Source organism: Chiloscyllium plagiosum, chromosome 2 (genome assembly GCF_004010195.1).
Source record: "Chiloscyllium plagiosum isolate BGI_BamShark_2017 chromosome 2, ASM401019v2, whole genome shotgun sequence".
Taxonomy (NCBI): Eukaryota; Metazoa; Chordata; class Chondrichthyes; order Orectolobiformes; family Hemiscylliidae; genus Chiloscyllium; species Chiloscyllium plagiosum.
In genome coordinates, this window is record NC_057711.1 from 123,080,664 (window position 1) to 123,102,618 (window position 21,955).

General features: G+C 40.3%; 1 protein-coding gene across 22 annotated transcripts in view; it reads left to right on the forward strand.

Moving 5' to 3' along the window:
* The window catches only part of adgrl3.1 (adhesion G protein-coupled receptor L3.1), a 682,401-nt gene that overhangs the window by 184,939 nt on the left and 475,507 nt on the right, over positions 1-21,955 (forward strand). Inside the window, exon 3 of one of the 22 annotated variants that reach the window (XM_043717813.1) lies at positions 14,521-14,624. The exons of the other annotated variants lie outside the window; for them this stretch is intronic. The gene's annotated coding sequence lies outside the window, so the exon portion shown is untranslated. The remainder of the gene's footprint in view (positions 1-14,520; positions 14,625-21,955) is intronic. 22 annotated transcript variants of the gene reach the window in all.

Sequence of the window (21,955 nt, forward strand, 5' to 3'; positions counted from 1 at the left end):
AGGTTTTCCTCCTCTCTCTTATTGTACTCTATGCCACTCTCTCCCCACCCCCACCCTCCTCTAGCTTATCTCTCCACGCTTCAGGCTCTCTGCCTTTATTCCTGATGAAGGGCTTTTGCCCGAAACGTCGATTTTGCCTGTCCTCGGATGCTGCCTGAATTGCTGTGCTCTTCCAGCACCACTGATCCAGAATCTGGTTTCCAGCATCTGCAGTCATTGTTTTTACCCAGAGGAAGTGATGGAGGCTAGTACAATTACAATATTTAAAAGGCATCTGGATAGGTATATGAATAGGAAGGGTTTGGAGGGATATGGGCAGGTGCTGGCAGGCGGGACTAAATTGGGTTGGGATATCTGGTTGGCATGGACGAGTTGGACCAAAGAGTCAGTTTCTGTGCTGTCCATCTCTGACTCTATGACAGAAAGTCAGCATTTCAGATTCTGGAGGTTGCAGAAGGATGATGAACTGTATCATACACTTGGCAGTTCTGGATTATCATTTGTACTGATGTACTGGATTCTGCCATCACTGAGGATAATGTTATTTGTGGAGCTGTCTCCTCTTGGTAAGTTGTCCATCACTGTGCATGACTGTGTGTGGTAGGGCTGCTGAACTTAGGTTTGATCCTTTGGTTCAAGGATAATGTAGTCCTCTTTACTGTTGTAATGTTTAATGGTTTTGTAGTTCTGTGTTTCATTTGTATCAGGTTGGCACCTCATTTTAAGCTTTGTTAGTGTTCTCCTGTTCCCCCTAGACTTATTGACTTAGTGTTGTACCCTAAAGTTGATGGTAATGTCAAAGTGAGTGATACGTTAGGCTCTTTGAGGTTAGGGATCATATTTGAATACAATTATATTGCTGATGGCCGACACCACTTCATGTGCGGCCATGTTTGTGCTGATAAATCTGTTTTGAATCTAACCCGTATGACACAGTGAAAAAATGAGATAAAAAACAGTACGTGGTGTCCTCATTGCAAAAGTGGGACAGCTGAGCCAAACTTAGTGATGTGAAGTGCCCCCTCCAGAGTAGGTTCCAAGCCCTCGCTCAGCCTCACTTCTCGTACTGATTCAGCAGGAGGTTTCCTCATCTATACTTCAGTTAATGACATGAGACTTCATGGAGTCTGGAGTCAATGTTGAGGTCGCTAATAGCCACACTTTCTGGGCATATAACATAAAGTCACCACTTCAGCTGGGTCTATTCTGCTGGTGGGACTGAACATTTTCAGGAATGGTTGAAGTAGAGTTCAGGAAATTAGCTTTAAAGTGTGATTCAGAGTGCATCCATGTTAGGCTATTGCTTGCTTGCTTGCTCTATACTGTACCTCACCCAATGTTGTATGTAGTCCTGGATGTTAGGGATGAGGGTTTTTCAGAATCAGCCACTTTGCTGGGAATATGGAGTTACATGTAGGTCAGACTGAGTGAGGAGGTCTGATTTCATTCCCTAGTGGACATTAACACAAATTGGATGTTTATTACAACCAATCTGAATGTGGATTACCAACACTGAGACTTGTTTTCTTTACTTGTTTTTATTCCAGATATATATAATGTTCCTCTGTCACTATGCAACAAGTTCTGCCCTAGGATTACTAATCCCATAATATAGCAACAAATCAAAGGTCACACCCCTGAACTGTTGATCCTGAGTTCTCTGCCCTCAGAGGTTTCCATATCAGGATTTTGTTTTTATTTCAGATTTTCAGCTTTTAAAGTATTTGTTTTTGTTAGGTAACCACCATTCCACCTCCCTGAATGACCACCGTTTGTCAAATGGTCAGTGAACTCTAGCTAACTCGTGTGACCCCATGCATGTGTTGGCGGGAGTACTTATTTGCTTTATGTCTCAAATGCCAGTTTGAGCAATGGGTGTCTTATAATCAAAAACTGTTTGGCAAAGGTCCATTTTACAATCACTACAATCTGCTATGAGAACTTGCCTATTATATCACTGGCTTGGGTGTTTGGTTTGAAGGAAGAGGCATTGATGACAGTGAGACAAGATTTGACTGTGAAATATTTTTGTGGAAATATTATTTATCTTTGGAAGTGATGAAATAATAAGTTGCACTCACTTCTGTAGTTCACAAATATAATGAATGATATGAAGATTTTGCACTTTCTGTGACTTGTATTTGGTCTTAAAGGCACAATTGAGGAGTGATGCCGAGACACCAACACTTCCTTATTGCCCCAAGCATCAGAGTTTCAATTTTCAGTTTAAGTTTCAGAGAACATCTCTGGGACACTGGCACCCACTAATCCCACCGCCCCATGGCTGAACACTTCAACTCCCCCTCCCACTCTGTCAAGGACATGTAGGTCCTGGGCTGCCTCCACCGCCAAACTGTTACCACCCAACGCTTGGAGGAGGAACGCCTCATTTTCCGTCTTGGGATCCTGCAACCACATGGGATAAATGTGGATTTCAACAGCTTCTTCATTTCCCTTCCCCACATATTAGCCCAGTCCCAAGCCTCCAACTCGGCACTACTCTCCAGACCCGTCCATCACTGCCCCCTCTGACCTATCACCTTCTCCCTCACCTTCATCTCCCTGTCGCTTTCCCAGCTACCTTTCCCCCAACCCCACTTCCCTCCCATTTATCTCTCAGCCCCGACGCACAAGCCTCATTCCTGATGGAGGGCTTATGCCCGAAATGTTGATTCTCCTGCTCATCGGATGCTGCCTGACCTGTGCTTTTCCAGCACCACACTCTCGGCTCTATCCCAAGCATCAGTCTTTCCTGTTCTTCATCTTCCATTTAGTGACTCCATCTGCATGCACGGATTCAGCTTTTATGTAAATATTGATTGCATTTAACTGCATCTTTTGACAATAAAAGAACGTCTGTTCTATCGCATTCAGCAATCAAGTCAAAATTGAAGTTGATGTTCATCCAACCAAATATCAGAACATCAAAGTCATTATTTCTGTTTCTTGCCATCAACTCCATGCCAATGCATATGTTTCTTTCCTTGCTTCAAAATGAAGCAGACTGTTTGGAAGCCTGATGCCCTGTTGAATCCCATTGTCTTTTTCCTTTCAGCTCCAGCTTTGAACACCTCATCCTCACTTTGATCATATCTAAACACTGGCTATGCCCACACTTTGAGGTCAAACTCCATGTTTATATATATTTTCATCAACTGGTTTTCTACTTGGAAATGAGAGTGAATACACTGTAGAGTCTCACTTACCTTTTTAAAATGAGTAAACTTTGAGTTGGAACCTGGGACACTTGTCATTTTTGCTACAGTCCAAGACAATCCATCTTATAAGCACAAGCAACTGCAAGGGACAAAAATGTTCAATTATCTGTGTTATTCCAGGATCACTACCTAATATGACAACTGAGTGCTGGAAACACTCACCAGGATAGGCCGCCTTTGTGGTGAAAGACATTGAGTTAATGGGTTGGATGTAGGTGTTGGAACCCTGATATCAAGCTCCTATCAGCTTATAAATGTCATTAGCTTGCCACCACCATAGCCTTCCAGGTGCTGGTCTCTGATTTAACTGCCTCAACAGTTACAATCCTTTTGGGAATAGTAGGCTTCTAGCAGTGTTAGACCAGCAGTTCAACCTACTAGGAGAGACCGCATTGTCAAAATGAGTGACCCTGACGGCCTTTCAACTTTAAGGAGTCCTCTATTGCTTGAATTAAAGTCATAGAGATGTACAGCATGGAAACAGATCCTTTGGTCCAACCTGTCCATGCTGACCAGATATCCCAACCCAATCTAGGTTCACCTGCCAGCACCTGGCCCATATCCCTCCAAACCCTTCCTATTCATATATCCATCCAAATGTGTCTTAAATGTTGCAATTGTAACAGCCTCCACCACTTCCTCTGGCAGCTCATTCCGTACACGTACCACCCTCTGTGTGAAAAAGTTGCCACTTAAGCCTCTTTTATATCTTTCCCCTCTCACCCTAAACCTTTGCCCTCAAGTTCTGGACTCCCCCAGCCCAGGAAAAAGACTTTGTCTATTTATCCTATCCATGCCCCTCATAATTTTGTAAACCTCTATAAGGTCACCCCTCAGTCTCCGACGCTCCAGGAAAAACAGCCCCAACCTACTCAGCCTCTCCCGAGAGCTCAAATCCTCCAACCCTGGTAACATCCTTGTAAATCTTTTCTGAACCCTTTCAAGTTTCACAACATCTTGCTCAATATTGAAGCCCAATGCTGTTTGGACATTGAGGTGGAGGAGGAACCCTTCCATGAGATTGCTTTTATACATGGTCATGGCCTATTTTTCCACAGCTCATGCCAGATCCACTAAGTTTTTTTTGTATTTTGAGCATTTTGGATATAGTTTTATTCAGTTTAAAAATAGATCCACAGAACAAATACTAATATTTTATATCAAATTATATCAAAATCCTTTCTAACTGATGTGTAAATTTTGACAGAAACACACAGGTGTTTGCTATAGCAGGTACCGTAGCAGATTTGAACCTATGATCGAGAAATCATTGAATCTCTACAGTGTGGAAACAGGGAATTCGGCACGAGTCCACAAAGATCCTCCAAAGAGAATCGCACCCAGACTGAATCCGTTACCCTCTCACTATAACCCTGCATTTCCCATGGCTAATCCACCTAACCTACACTTCCCCGGACACAGTGGGCCATTTATCTCGGCCAATCCACCTAACCTGCACGCCTTTGGACTATGGGAGGAAACTGGAGCACCCAGAGGAAGCCCACACACACACGTGAGGAGAATGTGCTGATGGAAATCCAATTTCCTTGTCAGCTTACTAAAGTCATCCCTCAAGGAGAATATTTGCAGCACTATGGCAAGAGTGAATAGAACCTTAAATCCCAGCATTTGTATTAAGTTATTGTCCTATTAACTGGAGCCTTGTCAATAGTGCATGGTTATTTGGAATGAGGTTTAAACATGTCTCGAGAATGCAACTGACACAGATTTACATGGGAAGCATTTGTTGAAGCTGGGTATTCTCTTTTATCTGATTAAAATATTGACAACTGACAGAAGTGTACTCCCATTCTGTACAAATGGCACTTACTTCAGAATCTGCTGGTAACACCAGAGGAATCCCATGACATATCATAGCAAGATTAAATGAATTGACTTCATGCTTTGGGAGTGGAGGGTGGTTATGGAAATGTAATCTTCTTAAAAAGAATTCCAGCAGATTTGTGTCTATTACCCAATGGTGGGTGAGGAATTGAAAGGATAATTGTAGTTTGGTCCTCTGAACTAAAATAATTGTTGCTGTTTTTGTAAACTTTGCAGTAACATTAAACACATAGCCATCTTTATGCCAAGATAGAATATCACTTGCGTTGGAGGAGAAATCTTTTATACATTAGCAATACTTCAGGAATGGGTAGTTCTGGTTTTCATAAGCCTTTAAATTCTAGCTGGATTTATGTGCATAATATATTCCATCAAATGTGCACCCTACCTCACCTCATCATCCACTTGGGAGTTCTGTGCATTCCTCATATGGCTTTCATCAGCTTTTTTATGTGTAATATATGAATTCCAGTTGCACTTCATTTCCACAGTTGTATGGAAATAATTGCAAGTAAATTTGAAATCAAATTTATTATAGATTTGGACTCAAATTGCTTGCCAGTGAAGTGAAACCTAATGCTCAGATCTCTTCTCCTTACTGCTGCATACTCTGTAATGCTTGTTGCACTGGATGTATTTCTTCCCAAGGAAAGAATATTTTTCTTGTGATGCTGGGACTGTGACTTTTATATCACATCAACACTCTTAGCCAAGAAGCATCGACTTATCATTTTTATTTTAATCCACTTCTATCAAGCGATCAGAATTGTGCGCATACATATTTCCATTGTGCCCACTTCTTTGGAATTTGAACAACCCAGTCAGGGGACACATTCTGATTTTCCGTTTGGCTGATATTTGTTTCACTTAGTCAAGGTAGTAGTTTTCTTTCTTAACAACCTGTGTCTATGTTTTCCAGAAGTCATGGATGTTTTTTGGGATGCATAAGACACAACAAAGGAAATTTTAAGAAAAGTCTCTTTTAACAGTTGAAAATTGTTGAAATGGTTGAGATGAAGCAAAAGTATTAATGAAATTGCCCACGTTCCCTCATCTTCCCTCTCCTTGTTGTGACAGTTTAATTAAACACAGGTTGCAGGAGCTATGATGAATTTTCTAGTTTGATTTGTTTTACTTGAAAGTGATGCTTATTGGCATCATACTCATTAATACAGAGGCTCAAAAGATTCCAGCATCAATGAGGTCAGTTGGCCCTTTTTGTCCTTGCTAGCTCCAGTAAGAACAACTCACCTAATCCTATCCTTTTTGTAAGCATTGCTCTTTTTTCTCTTCAAATAATGATCAAATTCTTTTTTGAAAGCCACACTTGAATCTGCCTCTGGCACACACTTGGGCAGTACAATCTAGAGTACATTGTTAAATGTAAAAAAAAAGTTCTCCATCATATCAACCTTGCTTCTGTTGCCAATCACATTAAGTCAGTGCCCTGTAGTTCTGGACCCTTCTGCCAGAGGGGACAATGTCTCCCTATCTGCTCCGTTTGGACGCCTTGATCAAATCTCCTTGTAATCTCCTCATCTCCAAGGAAAACAGCTGCAATGTCTCCAGCATTTGCTCATAACTGAAGCTGCTTATTGTTGGAATCATTCTTATGATTTTCCGAGTGTCTGTTTAATGCTTTCACATCTTCCCTGATGTGTGGTCCCCAGAATTGGACTCAATACTCCAATTGTGGCCAAAACTAGTATTTTATGGCAATTTATAAAAAAAACTTTCTCGCTTTTGAATTGCATGCCTCTATTGAAATGTTATATGCTTTATTAGATGGCTTCTTAAACTATTGCACTGACATACTCAATTCCCTTTGCTCCTACTCCCCTGTAGAGTCATACCTTTTATTAGTCTTTTCACATTCTTCCTACCAAATGTATCCTCTATCTGCACAAAATTTCATCTCTCCTGTGCACATCTTCCACTCGCTTGTCTATGTCTTTTTGAAGGTTAAACTCGTCTCCTTCACTGGTTACGATATTTGAAAGTTTTGAGAGTTCAGATTTTGAAATTGTGCCTAAACCTGGCTCATTGCTTTACACCAAGAAAAACAACAAGTACATTTATGGGCCCCCACTCTTGATCTTTTTCCAGTCAAAAATCCAACTGCTCATCAGTACCTACTGTTTCATCAAATCATTCAGCCAATATCTTCACAAGTCGTTTTTAAAAGATTTTTCTCTACTCTATTCTGTACTTGCTGGATTTATCCTCGATGCCATTTCTGCACAAGTGTATAACTTATTCAATTATCCAGTCCTCAGGTAGCATTCCTGTATCTATGGAGGGATGTATGTTTTTGGCCAGTGCGCCGACAATTTAGTGTTAATTCCCTCATTATCCTTGGATGTATCTAATTTGGTCCAGGTGACTTATCACGATTAAATATAGCTGCCTCAGTCCCTAATCTTATTTGGCACAGAGCAAACAAACCCAAAAACTGATAGCTTTTTCAGGCTGAGACCTCTTCAAGATCACTGTCTGGTATAATTGCACAATTCAGTTTTTTTTTACAGAATTGAGACTTTGCATTTAACTGCGTAGTTGGCATGTGCACTAGGTTAAAAAGTGAACAACCTGACAGATTAAATGTAGCTATTTATTGTTGTGTGGGGCATTGAGTGCATATTTTACTCTGCTTCTCTGGGAAAAGGGAAGCTATTATTTCTTTCAGCCTCGGAACTAGTTATATCATAGCAACTGAAAAATGGTGATCATTTTAAAAGGGCACCTAGCAAATGATATGCAAATTCTTTTTGATTTCAAATGAAATCAGTTTGAAGTCATATGCTGTACAAAAAAAAGTTACTGTGAACCAAGCTTGTGAAGCACATGGCCTTTGCTCACCCATCAATAAACAATCAAGCTGTGCAGAATTCTCTTCTCTGGAAAGAATAAGACAAAGAGGAAATCTGACGTTGCATTTTAAATTAAAAGACATTTGATAGAATAGATATGAACCATATGTCCCCATTTATGTAGGAAATTTCAGCAGAAGGGGATAGCGATATGAGATCAAATGAAGAATTTACAATGATTTTTTAAACTGTACAGAATGTGGAAAATTTTGTATATAAAGTTCGTGAGACAAGGAGAAAGTGAGGACTGCAGATGCTGGAGATCAGAGTCGAGAGTGTGGTGCTAGAAAAGCACAGCAGGTCAGGCAGTATCTAAGGGGCAGGAGAATTGACATTTCTGTCATAAGCCCTTCATCAGGAAATGTGTGAAACGTACAACTTCAATGAATTTCAGAGTGGGGTGTGCTAAGGCCAGACTAATGAGGGGTGGGTACTTTTGTTACATGGAGGGTGTTGTGTGTATGGAATGAGCTGCCAGAGGAAATAGTAGAGGCGGGGACAATTACAACATTTAACAGACATTTTGACAGGTACATGATGAGGAGAAGTTTAGAAGGATAAGGGCCAGACACTGGCAAATGGGACTAGTTCAGTTTAGGATATCTGACCGGTATAGGCCAGTTGGACTGAAGGGTCTGTTTCCATGCTGTATGATTCTAGGACTCTATGAGAAAGAAATGACTAAAGTGATGAAAAAGTTAATTAGAGGTGGAGGAAGCTATTAACACAGGCATAGATCAGATAAGTCAAATGACCTGTTGACGTCGGTTTCCTGTAATAATCCAGTTGTCATACTAAAAATAATTTAAAGTGTTCAAATTTAACACTGTGAATTTGTGGCTTGGGTGTAATATCTTAGGGATATGCAGTTTTAATTTGGAGCCTATTGAGGGAACAAGATCCATCTTGATAAATATGCACACATATGTTATCTATTTTGTCATTGTTAAGAAGTAAACCAGAATGATATTGCAGATATAAGGCAGTTTCTGATGTCCAAAGATTCTGTATCACGTTTTACTCAATTTGTCACTTTTATAGGTCATGACTCTGTAAGTATCGAAGGTGTGGAATGAGCAGAAGGGCAATGAAAAGTGATCATTTTCTTTTAGTACTGACAAGCAGATGCTGCTCTCCTTCAAATATGCCATGGGATGTTTCACATGCAACCTACTTTGCATTTAACATTGTATCCAAAAGAAAAGACATTTAGTTATGCATCACTCTTTTTGGAGTGCACTAAAACTACCATCTGAGGACCTATGCCAAGGTTGAAGACTGGAAGTTGAACTAACCCCATGCTGAGTAAAATATAAGATGCTGTGATTATGGGTATGTTCACCAAGCTGGGAAGTTGATTTGCAGATGTTTTGCTCCTGTCTAGGTGACATCTTCGGTGCTTTGGAGCCTCCTGTCAAGCGCTGCTGTACTGGGCCTTCTGGAATTTATTTGGTTCTGTTCCTGCTGCTTCTGATTTCCGTTTTCGGTTGATTATGTCGTGGCCGGTATATTGGGTCTAGGTCTATGTGTTTGTTAATGGAGTCCGTGGCTGAATGCCATGATTCTAGAAATTCTCTGGCTATCCTTTGTTTAGCTTGTCCTATGATTGTTGTGTTGTCCCGGTTGAATTTGTGGTCCTGTCATCTGTGTATGTGGCTAAAAGGGACAACTGGTCATGGCGTTTAGTGGCTAGTTAGTGCTCATGGTTGTCATGAGGACACTGTTCAAAAGGGCTCCCAAGCACTGCAGCACTCCTGACATGAAGAGAAGAACACCTCTACAGAGTTTTCACCAAGAATGGATACCCCCACAACCTTGTCTGCAGAGGTCCAACAGACAAACAACACGATGAAGACATGCCATGACCCAACATGCGAGCCATGTCACCTGATATACAAAAATCTCAGAACTGACAGCCAGATTTCTCCAGCCAATCTGGTTAATGACCTAAACAGACCACCACGCTCAGACAAGAACTCACCAGGACAAAAGACCATACACCCATTATGTGCAAGATTAACATAATTGACACGATTCACTGCAAAGACTGCATGAATCATATAGGACAAACAGGCAGACAGCTAGCAATCCGCATCCACAATCAACAACTAGCCACTAAACGCCACGACCAGCTATCCGTAGTAAGCATGCACACAGATGACGACGACAAATTCGACTTGGGCAACACAGTAATCATAGGACAAACTAAACAGAGGGTATGCGTATAATTTCTAGAAGCGTGACATTCATTCACAGACTCCATCAACAAATGCATAGACCTAGACCCAATACACCGGCCACTACAACAAACAACCAGAACCGGCAATTGGAAGCTGCAGGAATGAAACCAAGTAAATTCCATGTGACACAGTACAGCAGCGCTCCACATCTCCAAAGTACTGAAGATGACACCTAGACAGGGGATGAAATCAACTTGCCAGCTCGGCGAACATACCCACAACTATGGCACCTGACCCACAAATCTTTACGCAAACCTTGAAAATCTAACATGGTCACCAACAGGCCATCAATTTTTATCTGAATCCTTCAGCAGAGCTGGACTTTAGATTCATACTTATTTGTATAAAAGCAAAATATAGCAGATGCTAGAAATCCAAAGTAAAAAAAGAAATTCCTGGACAATCTCAACAGGTCAGGCGGCATCTGCGGAGAGAGAAACATGTTAATGTTTTGAGTTTGATATGACTCTTCAGAACTGAAAAGAACTGGAAAACATGTTTTAAATGCTGCGCACAGAGGGGAGGAGGAGTAAGTGGAATAGATTGTAAAATTGACAGACCAAAGGACACAGAGACTGCTAATGGTGGTAAAGGAGTGATAGAGATGTAAATGATAGGTGTGAAAAGGAGAAAATGCATTCCCTCTGCTAAGAGTAAAGCCGGTAAGACACAAATAAGACATGATTGGGGTAGCAGGTAGGAATCAAAATTAAGGACAGAGGTCATGCTCTGAAGTTGTTCTCAGTGCTGAGTCCTTGAGACTAAAAGGTGCCTTTGTGGAAAATGAGGTATTGTTCCTCCAGTGTATCATGTTTTTTGGAACACTGTTTAAATCATTTTTGCAAACACTTCATCAAATGCAAGGAGGAAAATGGAAAGGAAATATGTGAACAAGCTGAAAGGTTAAAATAGAAATCTCACAGAGAGGCAAGTAGAACCACTTCAAGATGGAAGAGAACTGGCAGTGAGTTCAACACTGGGGAAAAAAAGCAAAATACTGTAGATGCTTGAATTTAAAATTAGAAAAAGAGAAAATGCTGAAGAAACTCAGCAGATCTGGCAGCATCTGTGGAGAGAAAACCATAATTAATGTTTCAGCTCTGTTATGACTCTTCTTGGGAAGTTTATTTCAGATCTCCAGCATCCACAGTGTTGTGTGATTTTTGACTTTGTTTACCTCAGTCCAACACCGGCACCTTCACATCATGACCTCTCAGCTTTTGTGTGTGATGACTAACCAGGGAAGTTTCATAAGCTGATGTTTCAGCATCGTCATTGACAAAGTGATATTTTTTTTCCCCTGTCTGAGCTGTTGTGTTTCTGCATTTTCTCTTTTTTTTAATTTCAGATTTCTAGCATCTACAGTATTTGCTTACATAGGTTCAAAGCAATGTTTAACAGAGGTCAGAAAAAGGGTATTCTGTTAAAAGGATTGAAGTAAGCACTAACAGGCCTCTCAGGATAAATAAAGATAAAAAAGGTGCAATTGAGGGTTAAGAAAGAGGCAAACGTGAAGTACATATTAGAAGGGTGCATGTTGGGGGAGAATATAAAGAGATTGAGAGAAGTTTTTTTTAAAAAAAGGCAAAGATGAACTATAATGTGCAGGAGTATAAAATAAAATAATAAAATGTTTTACAGGCATATCTTTTTTAAAAAAAATACGACTGTACTGGGATCAGACCATTAAGGGATAGAGAGAATATTACCCCAGATAATGATGGATGACAAGAAATATTAAACAATTATTTTGCTTCAGTATTTACCAGGGAGAATAGAACAGGAGGTCATGACACTGAAAGATGAAATGTGCAATGAGATAAGTGCATTTTGTTTTAGAAAAAGGTGATGCATTGAGTTAATTAAGTAACTCAGAGAGGACTTAACCTGGTGAGAATGGATTGCTTTCACGTATTTTGGAAAATTCTCAGGAAGAGATAGCAGAGGCATTATTGCTGATTTCTTCATTACTCATGAAAAAAAATGTTACCAAATGGCTAGATGATAGCTCATGTTCTGTCATCCTAAAGGTAGGATTTACATGTGCAAGGAATTTGTGACCAGTCAGCTTAACATTGGGATGGGGAAAATATGAAAAAGGAATTTATAGAAGAACATATAAGAATGAAAACAAAATTTGGCATGGATTTCAAAAAGGACCAATCTTTTGGATTGTTTAAAGAGGTAACAATAAATGATGATAATGCAGTAAATATAATTTATCTGAATTTTCAAAAGATCTTTGCAAATGTGTATCTTGATGGACTGATGGATCAGTTTAGAGAAAATGAAGTTGGGGGTTTGATAAGTGGCAGAATGAATTGTCACCTGTCTTCAAGTTAGAAAGCAGGCAGTGGGAGTAGAGGGTACTAATTCAAGGAGGAACCTCCTGATCCAGGAAGCGACAAGTTAGAAGGTGGGAAGGGCATTTAATAAGATATAGGAGGAGCTATCCTTGATCCTGGCTTTCTTTCTTTTCTGACAGAAGTAAATTTCTGGTAGAAAGGTCCAAGACCAACATACCTGCCCCTTCATTATTTGGTTCCCTCAAGTGACCAATTAATGATCTCTGAAGAGCTTCACCCTCTCACTGTTGGGATTGTCCAAGCTGCAAGCTGGTGGAGGAATGTGAGCAGCTTGTCAACTTGGAGTGTAAATGGTCATGTGGAGTAAAAGTACTCCGTGTCTAGTTAGAAGCCTGTGCATAGGGCTTGGGAATGGCCACTAAGTGCTGTTCCACTCTAACCTCCTACTCTAAACATTTCCTCTGAATTTCTATAAAACACAAATTAGTGGATTGTGTCCTCTGCCTGAACCACTATTTTCCTGGGGTCAGATATAGCGTTTGATTTAAGTAATGCTCCTGAGCACAGCAGTTGATGGCCTCATACTGACATCTCCCCTGCCCTTTTGGAAATCTGACTCCTAATGAATGCCTATTGGGTCCTCTTGAGTGCTTGTTGGATAGAAGATGTGATAGTGGGGACCCTTCCACCTAAGAATCAACAGGTGTCTCGGTGTTGTTTCAGGCAATACCTGAAGCACCTGCCAAATTCTGAGGATTTCTTCCTACGAATGGGAGGAAGTGGGGAAAGGAAATGCTGGGATCACTGCTGTCTACAATTTACATGAACTGTTGTGGTGGCAAAGTCAGTGTGAAGGGTGACCGCAATAAACTACAGGGGATGATTAAAAAAACTCGTTGAATGGCTAAATGAATGACAAATGAAGTTCAATACTGATAGATATGATGGGTTACATTTTGGTCAGAAGAACAAGGAGGTCATTAAATGCTCATAATGTGATGGTTTAAGTGTGGTAGAAGTGTGGTCAATAAAAAACTGTGCCATAGGTTTAAAAAAACTCAATCATTCAGCTCTGTTTCGAAAGGAATAGAACTGAAAAGTAAGTGAGTTATAAAAAACCTAAATGGTGCCTTGGTTGAACCACGTTCGAATACTGAGATGAGTTCTGGTGATGATATGATAGAATATAAAGGAACAAAAAGGATGCAGAGAAGATTTACAAGGATGCTCCTAGAAATGTGTAGACATAGATATCGTTACAGGATTGACAAGGTTGGCCTCTCTTTATTGTTGTAAAAAGAAGGCCGAGGAGTTACCCAATAGACATCTTTAAAATTAGAAAATATTTTGATGGGTGAATACTGAGAGACTGTCTCCTTTTGTGGGGAAAAACATAACTAGTGGCCTTCAATATAAGGTGAAATGTAAAGTCGCCGTAGTCCTAGCAGACTATGGGACTGCTTTCTCATTACAGAGAGAGAGAGAGAGAGATTTCTCATGGTGGTTTAACCTGAGGGTCACCATACCGCAAGTGAGGGGATAGGTAGAGAAGAGTCTTTCATAGCCGTCTCAGTCAGTCCTGGAATTGAACCCATGCTGTTGGTATTATTCTGCATCACAAACCAGCTGTCCAGCCAACTGAGCTCAGTATAAGATGGTCACCAAGAATTCAGTCGGAAATTCAGAAGAAACCTCTTTACCTGAAGAGTGGTGAGAATTATGTAGTTGTTAGCACAGAAATTGCGTGAAGCAATGATATTGATGCATTTTAGAGAAGGCAGGATGAGTATTTGAGAGAGAAGTTAATAGATGATATCTGAAATGGGGCATAAACTCCATCATGGGCTGTTTGGGCTAAATGGTCTGTTTTTGTGCTGTTTGTCTGATGTAATTCTGGACCCATACTGTTTTACCTGAGGAGTGTTGATTGCAAATTTAACCTCTGTGGATTAGCAGCCCCACATGGGCATGACAATGGTCTGAGAGCTTGAGGCATTCAGTAAATCAGTGTCACATTTGAAGTGCTGTTGCTCATTTTCAGTGATTTGAGATGAATACAGATGATTCAGGACTGAGGAAGCAAGTTGAAACATCTGTGAGACTATTTCATAGAACGAGGATTGAATGAAGAACCAAAGTAACTTGGTAGGTTGCTGCAGGATCTAGTTCATCATCAGTGTGGAACAAAAGCTGCTACTGCTGCAAGTTTGCAAACAAGAGAAGGAAAAACCTGAAGTAGATGAGATAGAATATCAACGTCATTTATCACAGTCCATGTGTTTATTGGCCAATCACCTGAAACCCAGAGATCCAGATTCAATGTTGTAAGAATATTAGATGATCTTCTAATTGTGAAGAATATTTTTGTGGATGAACTGAAGAGTCGGAAGTTTCAAGGTTAATTTGTCGTCTTGGCTCATGCAAGATAATGTGCATTACAATTTTTTGAGTAATTACATTTCAGATAATTTAAAGGCTACATAAGCTTTGTGATAGCCTGATCAGTCTCAGAAAATATGCATGTTTTATTTGAGATTCTCAGCTACAAAGTGAAACACACAAAATATGTAAACTGGAATTAGGAGATCAGTTGGGAGTGGGAACTGATGGCATTTATTTGACGGTTTGTTTTGCTATACTGTTCTGAATTATTGCTTTTTTTGGATCATGTTCTGTCGAAATTATTTACCACCCACATCTTCCAGTTATCTCCTGATCCATTGCTTGACAGGGATATAAAGAGATAAAACATATAAATAAGCTTAAGAGCATTCCCAGAATATTCAACAATAGACAAAGTCACAGAAAAGCCTGACGTATTCCTGCCTGTTACCAATGTGGCATGTTTTTAAGTTGATGAATTGCTGCTGAATAATTGATTGATTGTTATTCCTGAGTCCTCCTTCCTGTCCACATGTTCCTACGTTAGTGTACTACTCCATGCATGATCAGCTAATCCAAAGACGGATGGAATCTGGCACTGGATGAAACATCTGTAATTCCCCTTCCAATGTCACTGGGGTGTACCTACCAGCCTTATGCATTGCAGCAAGTCAAAAAAGGAGAACATCACAACCACTTCGGGGCAATTGGGGTGGGCTGTAAGTGTTGGCCTTGCCAGAGAAGCCCATGTTCCCTGAGGAAACAAAAATAATGCTGTATGCCTTCATCTAGGCATTTAATTGTTGGATTGGGTTATCCAGAAACTTTAAAAGGAAGACTGTTGTGTAACTGTTCTAACAAACACAACATTCCATTTTCTCATGGTTGGTCATCATTTTCCATCTGGAGCCTTGTGCAATTCTTCTACTTTGCTTTTTTTTCCCCCAAAGCCTGAGGCCTTGCTGTACCTGGCTGCACTGGTCCATTCTGTTCAGCTGTCAGCAGGAACAGTATAGCATTATGCAGGTCCATGTGTGCTTTCCTAGCAGAAGGTATAACCTGAGCTTCAGATTAAAGTGCAATGCAGCAATATCTTCAACATCGTTACATTTGCAGTGAGTAAGTCGACCATATCATAAAGAGAAATCAAACTTTGACATGTGGTGGTGTAAGAGGCAATTGTGACAGACGATGGAGCGAGGTCATCCCAAGCAACAGAAAGCTAGCCCCGTTCAGGTACCAAGCCTGATCAGTCTCAGAAAATATGCATGTTTTATTTGAGATTGTCAGCTACAAAGTGAAACACACAAAATGTGTAAACTGGAATCAGAAGATCAGTTGGGAGTGGAAACTGATGGCATTTATTTGATGGTTTGTTTTCCTTTACAGCTCTAAATTATTGCCTTTTTTGTCTGTTCAGTCCAGTTCTATTGCAATGAGAACAGCCATCTTTTTTTGTTTGCACAATGTGGTCTTAAGACCTCTTTCACTTGATCAACCTCTGTAATAAACCAACTGTGATGAGTGCCAATCCCTTCGTTTGTGCTTATATTATTCTGAGATATGAAAGGAAAAAGAAATTTGCACTCATGTCTTTCATGACCACAGGATGTCGCAGTCCCTTGAAGGCAGTGAAGTACCTTTAAAGTATGTGTTATTATTGGGAAATCTCTCTAGATACAATGGAACTGAAATACTGCTGATATCTTTGTTGAGGTTTATGTTTTTTTTGTACTGCTTCCTCCTCCTGGTGTTTGTTCATACTTGCTCTATTCTACATTTCTGGTGTTGTGCTTGTACTTGGAATGTGTACTCAGCAACAAAAATGAAGTTGCTAGTTGTGGAAATCTCTTGGGACAGAAGTGCAACTCTGCCTCCTTTTGAAAGGCCTAGAGATGGTCATAAGAGCATGTGCACACTCATGTGCCACATTGACTGTCTGGCATATAGAATCTAGCAGCAGGGGCACCTTAATTCTGTGGTCACAGAAGGGATTTTAGGGTAGCTGTTGTTGAATTGAGATCTGGACAAAACAATGATTCCTGTAATGTTTTACCCATGCAAGTTGCATCTGAAGAAGGAAATCTGTTGTACTGAAAACCAAGGCCTCCATTTGTTGCTGAGATTTGAACAGTGTTGGTAAAGCGACCCTCCTCTCAGAGGATAGTGGTATATATAAGCACAAGTGAAACAGGAGCAGCAGTGGGTCATTTAGACTCACAAACCTGTTCAGCTAATCAATAAGATCTTGAGCCATTGCAATTTTTATGCAGATAACATTCCCACAATGGTGACAACATTTCTTTCACTGTTTTAGTATAGTATGAAATCCTAACTAGAATTGCCAAATGAAATTTGACACTGAGCAATAGAAACAATATTAGAATGGTTTCCCCCCCAAAAAATATTGCTCAGTAGTAGTTTTTAAGAAGTGTGTTAAAAGAGCTGGAGGAGAGACCTGGGTGGGAAATTCCTTACCTTGGGGTCAAATTAGAATGGTGAATAATTTTCTGTGAAATCTGCAAGTGATAAATGCTGCCATAATATTGTTGTTTTGTCACTATTTGGTAATACAGGCCACTAAAATTTCAGATCTTGCCTCAGGTGCAGGCTGTCCTGGAGCTACCTTGGAAAATTATAGAATAGTTACAACATTGAAGAATCCATTTGTCCTGTCATCTCTGGTGACTGTCCGAAGGAAAAGGTCTTCCATTATCACTCCAATGCCTTTTCCCAGTAACCTTGCTCATTTTTTTTTCTGAATAATAACCCAGTTGCCTTTGGAATGTCTTGAATGAACCTTCTTCCGCCACATTCTCAGGCAGAGTGCCATTGCTTCTTTTTCCAATTACTTTAAGCCTGTGCCATCTGCTTTTTGATCCTTCCATTGATGTGGACAGTTTCCCCTTGTGTACTCTCTTCAAACCGCTGAGGATTTTGCATACCTCAATCAATTCTCCTTTCAAGTTTCTTAAAGCCGAGGAGAACAGTGCCAACTTCTCCATTCAGTGTAACCAGTTTTAGGGATTCAAAACTATATTCTCATTCTTTTCTGTAAAACCTCCATATTCTTTCCTAAAGTGTGTTGAAGCCAGGATGATGTTACAATATGCAGTTCTAAAACTAAAGTAAGTGCAAGAATAGTCACTACGTACCCCCAGATCAGCACTGATTAGTTTTGTATCTGTGTCCTGAAGCATAAGTGGCTTAACAGAACTAATTAATTGAGGTGTATTACAAAACTCTAAGAGATTAAGATTCCAAAGTTAATTAAGCCAATAAATGTAACGTGCAGCAGAGAGCTTCAGGAAACGGGAGTATTGGGCAACTGCGAAGAAAGAGTCAAGTCTAAACCACTGGATATTTAATGTGCTTGCTTTTGCTGCTGTTGATGTTGGCTGGTAAATGTGGTTAACAAAGCTGTTCTTTTGTTCTGAATCTCAGTCACAGCTATCAAATGAATTGACTATCTATAGTCTGGATTCTGGATTAGTGGTGCTGGAAGAGCACAGCACTTTCCCTTGCCACCGCAGGAACTGTAAAACCTGCGCCCACACCTCCTCCCTCACCTCTATCCAAGGCCCTAAAGGAGCCTTCCACATCCGTCAAAGTTTTACCTCCACATCCACTAATATCATTTATTGTATCCGTTGCTCCTGCTGCGGTCTCCTCTACATTGGGGAGACTGGGCGCCTCCTAGCAGAGCGCTTTAGGGAACATCTCCGGGACACCCGCACCAATCAACCACACCGCCCCGTGGCCCAACATTTCAACCCCCCTCCCACTCTGCTGAGGACATGGAGGTCCTGGGCCTCCTTCACCGCCGCTCCCCCACCACCAGACGCCTGGAGGAAGAACGCCTCATCTTCCGACTCAGAACACTTCAACCCCAGGGCATCAATGTGGATTTCAACAGTTTCCTCATTTCCCCTTCCCCCACCTCACCCCAGTTCCAAACTTCCAACTCAGCACTGTGCTCTTCCAGCACCACTAATCCAGAATCTAGTTTCCAGCATCTGCAGTCATTGTTTTTACCTTATCTATAGTCTGGAGTCGATCAAAGGGATATACAAATACTTGTATTTATTTGGTGTTTTGTAATACAATAAAATACTTCTCTGGAGCATTAAAAACAAATTGGCACAGAAACACACAAAAATATATCAGGGCAGATGATCAAAGGCTAGGTGGCAAAGGATGATTTTAAGTGCTTTTAACAAAGAAAGAGGAGGAAAGAGGGGAAGAGGTTTCAGGACAGAATGCCAAAGCCCTCTACTCTTGGCATTTGAAGAAAGGTATAGTTATAATTGGTGGAAATGATTAAAATCTGAGTTGCTAAGAAGGCTAGAATGTTAGCAGTGCAAATAACTCGGAGGGTTTTGGGTTGGTGGAGATTATAGAGATATGGAGGGATTTGAAAAGCAGAGCTGAGAACTTTGAAAGCAAAGTGTTTCTTATTCGGGATGTATCTCAGTGAGCAAGCTGATGTTTGGTGTACAGGGCTTGGTGTGAGTTATAAAATTTGGAGGCATTTTTGATCAGGATATTGGGAGAACTCCTGATTGTTGATGACATGCGATCTTTGACAGAAAGGAAAAAGGAACCATGGTTTAATGTTTTAGTGGAAAGATAATACTTCCGATCATATTGTTGCCATTGCCAACCTGGATTATGGGCTCCAACTGGAGTAGAGCTTGAACCCATGAGAGTGAACTGAACTATGTCAATGTAGATAATAACATGATTGACAGGTTTGATTGAGTCATCATTTTGCTGCTTCTTTGATTAAAAAAAATTGTTTGGAACCAAATTGTGAGTACAGAAAGTAAATACATTGACATGTTTGTCACTGCACTTAATGTAGTGCATGTGTTTCTCCTTCACTGCACTTAATGTAGTGCATGTGTTTCTCCTTCATCAACGGTGGACTATTACTGCAGGGGAGTCTTCAAATTGTTTAACTTTTGCTCTCTGATCCAAAATATTATTGCATCAAGGAAAGAACAAAATATTTTATTTTTTCAACTCCCACCTAGCTGGATTAAAATCTATTTTCGGCTAAAAGTGATGTGTGTCTGTTTTTCAAGTTATTTGTTTGAATTTATTTTTTGCCTTAGCTATTTCAAATGTGCTAAAATATATACACACACACGCACACACGCACACACACACATAAAACTCTAAGTAACATAGAGCGATGTGACATAAGAGTCTTACTAATCCAGAAAAATGCACGTGAAAAGATCCAGGTTGGTTGCTAATGGAACAAAAAATCAAAATTGCTGGAAAAACTCAGCAGGTCTGGCAGCATCTATGGAGAGAAATCAGTGTGAACATTTCAGGTCGAGTGACCCTAATTCAGTTGTTTAGTTCCCTTCAGTTCTGAAGAAGGGTCACTGCACCTGAAATGTTCACTCTGATTTCTCTCCATAGATGCTGCCAGACCTGCTGAGTTTTCCCAGCAATTTCTGATGTTGTTTCTAATTTCCAGCAATCACAGTCCTTTTTATTTTAATGGAGTTGTTATGCTGTTTTGAATCACACAGTCACATGATTTAAGTGTTTGTACTTCAGTGCAATTTTTCGTAAAATAAATAAGGCTCACCATTGATTATCTAGATGAGAGTCTGACGTGGTTAGTGTTGGATGTGAAACCTTTTTTCCTACATTTTGTGTGAAGATGTTAAAATCAAGCGAGAGGGATGATCGACACCCCTCGCTTTAACCCCCTGGGTCACATCAAATGTTTATCACATTTTTTATCACATAGCACTACCATATTTCAATTAAACATAGATCTAATCAAAATTAAGGAACCAAATACAGGGTTTATTTCCATGAAAGTAAGAGGAATTCTATTAAGTACTTGTGAAGAAGAGTAAATCATAACATCAAATATACACACACTCACACATAGACACAATCACAGGTATTATTTGAAAAAGGGAAGTTGCTTGGTGCAATATAAATATAAAAATATGCAGTTTAAAACACTGTTGGACTTCTAGATTTGTGAGCATTGAACCTAGACCATGGCAATTTAGTTGATCTGTAAAGTACTTTTTTGGTGAGTAGATGTTTCTTCAGCAGACTTTATTATCAGTCTTGGTTTTCAAGACGACGAAAAGGAGAGAGAGAGAGAGAATCTTCCAGCTCTGTTGTTATTCATTTACTTTCTGTCTTCTACTCAGAAGCTGTTTTCCTGAAATATGGTTCATTTGTGTGTTCACATACCTGACATTATTATTTTTCAAGCTGGATAATTTGTAGGGGACTTTCATTCCAGTATGTGAAAATTCCACAAATCTTTTAATTACAACGAGATATCAGGCTTCCTTCTTAAGGATTTCTTCATGGGTTTCTTTCAACTGAGTTTGTATCTTTTGATTAACATGCTAATTCTGGCTCAGACTGACTTTGTTTATCTCACATTATCTTTGAGTTTGCCTGAACGTGCTTGGGTGACCACTGCAGCCATCTTAAGTCAATGTTTCTCCTTTGTTCAAACCATTTCAGTGCATGAGTTGTCTCATGTCATTAAAATCAGGTGATTGAAGTTGAGAACTGTTAGTCCATTTATTTTAACCATCCTTGTGACCAAGATTACTGAATTCTTATGAAACATGACACATCTGAAGGAGTTAAAAACCACACAACACCAGGTTATAGTTGAAAAGGTTTATTTGGAAGCTCTAGCTTTTGGAACACTGCTCCTTCATCAACCACCTGATGAAGGAGCAGTGCTCCGAAAGCTAGTGTTTCCAACTAAACCTGTTGGATGATAACCTGGGCTGTGTGATTTTTAGCTGAAAATGTGTTGCTGGAAAAGCGCAGCAGGTCAGGCAGCATCCAAGGAGCAGGAGAATCGATGTTTCGGGCATGAGCCCTACTTCAGGTTTGAGGAAAGTGTGTCCAGCAGGCGAAGATAAAATGTAGGGAGGAGGGACTTGGGGGAGGGGCATTGGAAATACGATAGGTGGAAGGAGGTCAAGGTGAGGGTGATAGGCCGGAGTGGGGGTGGGGGTGGAGAGGTCAGGAAGAAGATTGCAGGTTAGGAAGGCGGTGCTGAGTTCGAGGGTTGGGACTGAGACAAG